The sequence below is a fragment of the Cupressus sempervirens genome, chromosome 7 (genome assembly GCF_028749045.1).
Source record: "Cupressus sempervirens isolate cs-2001-9-10 chromosome 7, ASM2874904v1, whole genome shotgun sequence".
In the NCBI taxonomy this organism is placed as follows: Eukaryota; Viridiplantae; Streptophyta; class Pinopsida; order Cupressales; family Cupressaceae; genus Cupressus; species Cupressus sempervirens.
In genome coordinates, this window is record NC_143124.1 from 644,001,909 (window position 1) to 644,012,172 (window position 10,264).

A 10,264-nucleotide genomic window follows, 5' to 3' on the forward strand; every position below is an offset into this window, starting at 1 on the left:
TCACCTTGTTGTACAAATTGTTGGAGATAAAGATGCTAGACCAATGATAGGGAATAAGTCAAGAAATGATATATGTTTGTTGAGAATACAAGAACCTAAAATAGTGAAAGATGCCTTAGAAGATGTGGACTTGAGTAAATCCATAGAAGAAGAGATTGAACAAATAGAGAAAAATAAGACATGGACTCTAGTTCCTAGACAAGAAGACAAAAATGTGATTAATTCCAAGTGGGTATATAGAAACAAGCTAGATGAAATTGGTGAAGTTACAATGAGAAGAAAGGATCTAGACTATGGAGAAACATTCACCCCTATTGCAAGACTAGAAGGAGTAAGAACTCTACTTTTTTACTTTGCATACAAAGGTTTTAATGTTTATCAAATGGATGTTAATTTTGCATTTCTGAATGGTATATTATAGGATGAGGTTTATATAGAATAGCCATAAGGTTTTTTTGATGCTAACAACAAAAACATGGTATGTGGACTAAACAAAGCTTTATATGGTTTGAAGCAAGAACCAAGAGCATAGTATGAAATGCTTCATAATTATCTTGTGGAGATTGGATTTAAGGAGACTAATGATAACAACAATATGTACTTGAAGATAGAGAAAGGTAAAGTTATTTCACTATCTAAAATTTTTGTTGATGATATCATATTTGGAGGTCAAGATACTTTATGTAAGGCTTTTGCAAATGAAATGAAGAAAGAATTTGAGATGTCTATATTTGGAGAGATCAAGTTTATTATGGGTTTGCAAGTACATCAGATGAAATATGGTATATACGTCACTTAGTCAAATTATGTAAAGGAGATATTGAAAACTTTTGGATTGGAGGATTCCAAGCTAGTAAGCACACCTATCATGGTAGGACATAAATTTTTAAAGAATGATGATTCAGCTTAGGTGAATCAAATATTATATAGGTCTATGATTGGCAAATTACAATATGTAGTACAGAATAGACTTGATATTGCATTATCTATTGGGATAGTTGCAAGATTCTATGCTAATCCCAGGGAGAATCATTTGATGTAAATTAAGAGAATAATGAGATATCTAAAAGTAATAGAATATTATGGTATTTAAACACTTATAAGCTTTACTTTGTTATAAGTTACACTAATGTTGATTGGGCTAGAAATATTAATGACTGAAAGAGCACTAGTGAAGAAGCATTTTTCTTAGGAAAAAGATTAGTTACCTAGACTAGCAAGAAAAAAAATTGGATCTCTCAATCTACTACTGAAGTTGAATATTTTTCTATTATAGTAAATTGTACAAACATTGTATGGATCAAAAAACTACTCAAAGGTATGAAGGAAGAAATCATTGAACCTGTGATACTTTATTGTGATAATATAATTGATATAAATATATCAAAGAATCTTGTGTTGCATACAAAGACTAAGAATATTGCAATCAAATATCATTAGTTGCAAGAGTTAGTTCAAGATAAAGAGGTGAAGACAAAATATGTTAACAAAAAAGAGCAAATAGCTAATATCTTCACAAAAAAATTACCTAAGGATGTTCATGAGTATCTAAGAGGTAAAATAGGGATCATACCCCTATCAAAAGCTATCTAAGAAGTATGAGGAGTTCCCTTCATCAAAAAAATTGATTAACATATGTTACACATTGATGGAGTAGACCTTACTTTAGGAGTTGCCTAAAGTAATCAAAGAGCTAGAGTTACAAATCAATCACAAGCTAGGTAACTGAGGGAGAAACTGTAAATGTTTGTATCTACATATTAAGATGACAAATATTTGGCATTTTTGTCAAAGAGGGAGAAAGATAAAGATGCTAAGGGAGAAATCTTGACCCTACTAAGGGAGAAATCCTACTAAGGGAGATAAAAGAAAACATAGAAGAAACATGAATACCTAGTAAGAGGGAATTAATGTCAAAGGAGAAATAAGAAGTGGTCAAAAGAGAGTCATAAGGATGAGTTGATTGATTTCCTATTGATTAGAACATAATTTTGTAACCTATTTAGAAGATGAAAGTTGTTGATAGAGGGAGAGATTTCAATACAAGGAATTATTTTCTTTTTTGTAGTTTTTTGGTTGTACTGATTTAGTTTGGATAGTTTGGTTTTCCATCAATGCAAAAGAGGGAGATTGTTGAAAATAGATTGATACAAGTATGATAAATATGTTCCAATCATTTTTTTGTCACTATGGTCAAACATGCCACTTGCTAGTAAGAAAATTGTTTATATGATTCAAGTACTATTATTTGTTTGATTAATGAATAAGATTTGATCAAATGAGGTAACAATAGAAACTAGAGTAAAGGTTGAGTAATGATATGGAAAATGAGTACAAGGATCGGTTAAGAAAATGATATTATAGAGCATTGATAATCTACTTAAGGTTGCAAAGGATGGATACAATGATTAAGTTTAGAAGAACAAGCTAAATGAAGTATGTCTATCAAGCTTAACCATCTACATAGTAGGTGTTGAGAAAATTTAGTGTAAGTTGAGTGATACAATGTAAGTTGAGTAAATTTTAGTTGATGCCAAGCACTAGTAAATTTTAGTTCATGCTGATTGTATTAATAGTGGATGTCGAGTAATGCACTATGTCAAGCATTAGAAGCCAATTAATATCAAGTGTTAGCATTATGAGAAAGATCAAGAATTTGATGAATCTAAGCTGACAAGTTGGATTTCTTGAATTGTGTGAACTGTGTGGAAGATAAGCTTGATATTTTGGTGGCATAGAATTCATGGTGAACCATTTTGAGGTGAATTCAAAGAGAATTGAAGGAGAAGTTTCTAGAAGGGAATGAAAGGAAATGATGGGTATATTCATGAAATCCTACCTAATCTAACCTAACCCTAAAATGGAAAATGGAGGATGAACAAAAAAAGATCTTAATTCTCTATTTATAGATATGGTTGGTTAGAAGAAAAGGTTGTCATGTGTGAGAAACTAAAGAAGAAAAGGAGTCTAGGGTATTGCTTTATTTAGTGACCTAAGAGAAGAGAATGCATTGGTAAAGCAAGAAGGTGTAAGAGTATGAATGCTTGAAGGGTAGAAAAGCTATCAGAGATGAAGTGTGTGGAAGCCAAGTAGAAAGGAGGACTGAAAAAGGGATCTATAATCTACAAGTGTGTTGTAATTTGTTATCAGATCAAGCCTTACTATTACTTTCTAATCATTGTATCATTCTAGGGTAAATCCTTTGGATTAAGGTTGACCTTATAGTCATTTGTAAATCCTTTAACTAGGTGAAATTCTATTAGAATGGTCTAAAGCCCTCTAAAAAGTCTCACTCATAACAAGGTGATTGAAATCCTTTAACTAGGTCACATTTAATAGTGTGGATTGTAAACTTTAATAGGGTTGGCCTTTCATAGGGCATCACTTTAGAAGAGTGAGAATGAGTAGAATGTTACTGGTGATTTTTGCCAAATTGGGTTTCCATGTTAAATCATTGTGTCAAATGTGTTATTAAAGCTTCTATGTTTCATGTTTACATTTCTATAAAGAATATTTGATAGTAACCTACAATTTTAAATGATTTTATTAAATAATGGATGTGTGCATGATAAAATTTATTTATGGATATGGGTTCACTAAGATGTGAAAAAATTTAATTGTATATCTGGACCTTGGATAACTAATTTACCCCCCACCCTCTGCCTTTAGTTATTTTAAAGAATTCCAACACTTCTGTATTAGAGTTTGTATTACTTGATAAGGTAGAAGGCACAAGATATGACCTAAAAATAGAAACATTGGCCACTTAGCTGACCTTGAAAGGAAACAAGACAAAAAAAATCAATATTTCAAAAGGTTAAGAGGGGATGACCCTAATTCAAATTGTGGTAAATACAGACCTAGAACTTATTGCTACAAGACCCACTCATGAGTCTATGTTTAACCAAGAATAAATTAGGCATATGAAAAAATGATCAAAGAATTACAAAAAAGAGAAATGCACATGAATTCTATTATCAATAATATGCATGTAAGTAATTGATGCAGGAGCATCCAGAGGTATAAGGGCAATCCTGTGTCACCCAAAAAAATGTACTTAGACTTAGTTTCTATTTTATGTCTTTACATTTTTGGATACCCATTTGGCTCAAATAAAGGTTCCAACTCTCATAGTTCAACTATCAGTTCATTTAAAAATCCCGTAAAAATAGGAGCATGCAATTTGACCATCATTTTGGTGACCTAGAAGGTGTGACTTGGCCAGATGAATGTAATCAAGATTTAGAGCATTCCAGAAAAAGAATCAGGTCAAAAGGCCCCACGGTTTGAAAGTTATTGCAATTTTTCGGGTTTTGGAGACCCCCTAAGAATGCTTCAGAGTCAAGTTTGGGGCATTAAATGACCTCGAAAAGGGTCAAAAAATGGGGGACGAGCAAAGCTCGTCCATAGGGCTATAGAGCGCTTCGAGAGCTTTCCGAAAATGTAAACGGTTCGTCAATCGGAGTTACGGTTCAAAAGTTATGCCTCCTGAAAGTTCGGCTACCGTTTCTGGATTCTTCTAGAATTGCACCGACTTCTAACGCAGCTTCTGGAACCTTCTATCTTGTCGGTGGATGCCTACTAGCACTTTCTAGAATGTACTCCTAGTCCTTAACCCTCCGGGGTCTATTTAAGGAGGTTTCTGGCATTGTAAAAGGCAGTTCGGATTGGAGCTTGAGAGGAGGTGCTAAAAGGAGAAATATTCTCCAGATTTATGCTATTGTAAGCCCACAGGGCATGTTTTGAGTTTATTTTCTCTGCACTGTTTGTACCAGCTTATTTTCTCAGTTAATATAATTTCCCCTTTCTATTGTGTCTATTCTGGTTGTTGGGTTGTGTCCCCATCAGTAATCAAATATTGGAATAGGAATTAAGTGAAAAATGGTTCCAATGAGACTTCCAGTACTCTGGTTATTCAAAAGTCCCCTATTATAATAAAAGAGGAAGCTCCTAGTGTAGAATTAGTCTAGAAGGTTGATCACTATGATTGTGATTTTAACATATTGGAAGAAGTCCTTTCTTATAGGGTAAATATTGTGTTAGAAAAATGCAATGAAATCGTTGAAGGATATGATAATGTTTCAAATATGTTAGACTTCTTTGTTAAAGGAATAAAAAGGATAACTAAAATAAAAAGGAAGAAGAATCCTATAGAGTTTGAAATAAATAGATTATACAAAGTTACCAAAAGGGATCTTGATGTGCCTACCCTAATCAACCATACTATTGATCTCCTTGATGCAGTTTCCAAGAATTTATCTTATATGAATCAGGAAAAGAAAAAAACTTGGAGATAAATAGAAGGTAATAAAAATATGGAACACTCATGTGTCCTTTAATTATTTGTGAGAATGATAAGGTTAAGTTACTAGAAGATTGAAAGAAAGAATTTGATATGTTTCAACACATGATAATGGAAAAGTATAAAAGTGACAAATCTTTTCAGATTAATACCTTCCGCAGATTTCTTAGCAAATTTTTTATCCTAGAGAATAAATTTCTTGAGTTCATCAGTGAAGTTAAAATTTCATGAGGCAAGAGATGGGGTGATTTGCAAATCTTTTCTCCTACTATTTCTATCTTTACATGGCCGACTCAAGCCTAGATAGAAAAATAGATAGAAATATACATGAAGGTACTTGAGGAAGTCAAAAATGTTTTTGTAGAAGAAGATGTCAACGAATTCTAATGCTTTATTATACTTTATGTTGTTATCTTTCATAATTAGTTAATTAGTTGTAGGTATGTAAAGGTATGTATCTTTTTTCCACCTTTTTGAATAGTCACCAAGACCTTTATTTATAATGCAAACTCAAAAGAGAGAGATATGTGATATGATATTATTAATAAAAAGTAATAGTAGTTACAAGTTTTTACTATGAATTGAATATCTTTGCTCTATGTTTACTAAATAGCTCTTGAATCCAAACTCCTCTAGTGTATTTCCTTATGAAGAAATGGAAATAGTGATAGCTCCTTTAAGCCTTGTTCGGTTCATGGTGTATTAGATGTCTCATGTTCTTCATTATTTATTTGGGATTAATATTGTTGTATAAATGAATGAGAATAATTTTACAAGTTCATCTACATCGTCACCTTAAGTGGGGGTTAAAGTTATCTAGGCTTAAAGATGATCAAGTTGATGAGTTTTCCTACTCGAAGGATCAATAGCTGATCATCTTGATGTATTTTATGATTATGTTAATGATAACCAAGTTTATAAGGAAGATAATATAATAGTTATCTTTGAAAAATCTCTCACGAGAGATGCAAAAAATAAATACAGGATAATTATAGAAGGAATCATTTCATCATGGTATCAATTTGAAGAATGGTTCCTCTATACATTTCAGTCTTGCATTACACAAGTACTAGATCCTGAACATTATAAGAAAGAAAGTCAAGTACTTAAAAAAGACGAGACTCAAAATTATTAGATATGGAGTATCAAAATAATGTATAAAAATAAACAAACATAAATGATGACCCTAGATTAGAAGCAATAATCTTTGATGAATATGTGGAAGAAGAAGATCCTCCCTTGAAAGAGGATTCTAGATGTGATCATACTTTGTTTGCGAAGGGATTTCAAGTTTAGAATAAACTAGAAAATATTTTCTTGAATAAAATAATGAAAGAGAATGTGTCATGTTGTACACAACTAGAAGATCATCCTCTACAAAATTATAGTGATAGAAAGTCCCATTATGATCAAGTTCCATGTAAGCAATATCTAGAGTACATTGTATTATTAAAATATATATATGTGATGGAGAGAATATATATTTGGGACACATCCTACCAAAAGAGTACTTAACTATTCTTCAAAATCTTAATAGATGTGAAGCTTATTCAAAAGGGGACTATTGTGTAAAAAATGAGCTATTTGAAAAATAGACATTCTAATGAAATATCTAAAAAAAATTGGTATGTCATTTTAGAAACATATGTTGTTGCAAAAATTATTACATGGTATTCGATAGAGGAAGACAATGCTCTACTCTTCTATGAGATAACTGGGATCTCATCATTTTTAAATATGATCCATGAGTCCCCAAAAAGAGCCACTGATAGAACATGTTAATATTTCCCTAAACTTTAAAAAAAACCAAATTTACACTAATTTTAATAAAATGGAAATTAAAAAACTAACATGGTTCAATTTCATAAAATCGATGAGTAGTTGAAACCCACTTTTTGATTTCATGAATTTGGAATAACGGAAGGAGGAATAACTTGATTTCATGATTTTGGAGATACATGCAAAACATGATCCTAAAGCTCCAAATTGTTGCAGTTTTGAGAAAGGATACAAAAGGTGAGTCCATAAAGGTGAAATTAGTAACAAAAGGTATCATGAGATCAAAGTATTAATTGCTTCACCCAAGTACTCAAAAATATGACATATGGAATGAGACATGAATTTAGATATGTGGGGAATGTTGTAAGCATTAAATAAGGAATGTTTTTTAGCCTAATAATCACCAATGACAATTTTTTTGCATGAAACAAAAAAGGGAGTGAAGAAGAAAGTGATTGTTTTGGAATTTACTTTTTCAAAGATTCAACATCCAAATTTTTAAGTTTTAAGAGTTCTTTCTTCAAAATTCCCAAGAAAAGATATTAGTAGTAAAGAAAATAAAGAGGAACCACTAGAGAAGTTAATTTAGAAAATTTTGTTAGAAGCTTGTCCCAAGTCATCCTCTAATGGAAAAATGTCTATCTTCCAAGATGAATTCAAAGAATGAGGTGATTCCAAACTACTTGTACATGGTCATTCTCTGTTTTGGTATTTTTTTGCTAATAGTATAGAAAAGAAGCCTAGAAATAACCCATGAAAACTTGAACTAGGGAAAGTGATGGTTCCCAATGTCATTATAGATGTTGGATTGATAAATCTATTAGCTAAGCACCATGAGGACTCCACTAGAACTATGAGAAAACTAGATGAAATGTCTCTATTGGTTATTACTAAATCATGTGTTGAGGAATGTTTTAGATTAAGTACTCTTCCCTCACCAAGATAAATAGGGAAAATTTTAAGAATGAATATCAAAAAATTATGAAGATTGGGAAATTCAGAGAAATTGCCTATTTTATGTCTATAGATTCCTTCATGAATATTTTCAAAATTACCTTTTATGCATGGCTCCAACTTTTTATAGAAGACCAAAAGAAGATCTCTCTGGAATATATGTATTTGTGCATGACAATCTAGAATCTACACACATATTTGGAATTTGGCTTTGCCCATGAAATTGAGAAGACTCTACATAACCAATTGATCAAATGGAAGAATACAAAGTCCTTCAAAAAACTATTCTTTATTGTGTCAATTGATATTGTATCATAATGTTGACCAATTCAGGGATTCTATGAAGTTAGTGACTATAAATAATGATGGAAGCCCAACACCTATTAAGCTATGGTTCCCTCTTTGGGATGTACATGCCAAAGATGGTGATTTTACAATCTTTTGAGATGCATTTGTACAATGGATTATTAGAATGATGGGTGAGCCCATATTAAGGATTCCTCAAACAATAAAGATTATGTTGAGGCCTAAATATTGTCAGTATGATAAAGGTTTTTCTATTAATTTGGGAGATTGGATTTTCAAACCGAAAAATACACTACTAAGAATATATTGATGTAGATAGACTCCTCATTAATTACTATTATTTGTGTTAGAGAGATTAGGGTTTCTAGAGATCTTTTGGTAGATGATGTGGGTAGAAAGAGAGATAGCCCAACCTAGAAGGAAGGGATGATCCCCCATTTTATCATATTTGATAGTTTTGTCATTAGATACAACATGATTCTAGAAGTGCAATAGTATATTAGGAATAGGTACTAGTTGACCAACGAGAAGAGTAGAGACTATGACCTTGAAGAGTATATTAAAAGTATTAAGCCTATATATTTTCATTAGTTGAACCTAGAATATCATGTTATCAAGAATTATGATGATTTGGCTCAAGTATATCAAATATTAAAAAGATGGCATGTTTTTTCTAGGATTGAAGAGAGAAGACTAAGAAAAATCATGCCCTGATTCTATTCAAACATAGAATTACAAGTAAAAAGAATTGAAAAATGTATTCAAGATTATGATGAATTATATCAAGAGTACAGTGAGAAGGAAAAAGAAAAAAGTGTTGAAAATATATTATTTTCCCCTCAAGTATAAAAAGAGGAATATAGAGCATATCCCTAATACCTCCACATCCCAATCACAAAAATAGGTAGAATACATCATATCTCTTATTTCATATGACAACTTTGATGATGAAGCCTCGAGGGAGATTTCTCAAGTTATTGAAAGTGTGTAGAATGATAAAGGACCTAGACTTTTAGGACCTTCTCTTAGATACTCAAAAGAAAGGCATGGATATTACAGACAAAATATGGAGACTAAAGTTCTAATTGACACTTAGGATGAGAGAGAGGTTATTTCTATGTGGTTCATTCAAAAAGAAAACTTTAACCAGTCACAAGAGTTTAAAGATTTTTGGATTAAATACAAGATGCAATATTTTGAGGAGAAGAAGGCTAAAAGACTTCAAGTAGTTGATGAGTCTTAACATGCTACAATAATATAGTTGTACCATCTTAAAATGGAAGCACTTCCATGTTAAGCACATTTAGCCCTCTGAGTAAGTTCTCTATGGTCATGTCAAGCACCTTGAATGGATCTTCGTATGGATTTGGATGTTTTCCCCATATTCTTCTTTTTTGCCCCTATTTCTAGCCTCTTTTTGACAATTTTTTCTAAGAAATTGATGACTTTGACTTTATGGTCAATGTCAGCCTGATGGGTCAAGGTTGACCTTTACTCTAACCTAGGTAAAGCTTGACCTTGACTCTGGCCTAGGGAAGAGTCAACCTCAACCTTGATCACAAGTCCAAATTTCAATTTTTAGAGGTTTTAAGATATCAAGCCTCAGAAAGTTCCATTTTCCCAATTATGGGTTGGCCATTTAAAATTTCAAAATGGTAAACTCTTAAATTGCATTTAATCTAGGTTCATTTCCAGGGGTTAAGGTTAATTGGGATTTAATTCTCCAATGTCAACCTCTCTAGAATTTTGTCCCTTAGATCACTATATAAGGAAATATCCTCCTCTCATTTTCTCTAACACACACTAAGAGATCAAAGTCACATTATGATATCACATGATCCATTACTTCCACAATCAAGAAAGATAAAGAAATAATTCTATCAAGCATTTTCAAGGAATTATTCAAGCCATTATCTCTGTTCA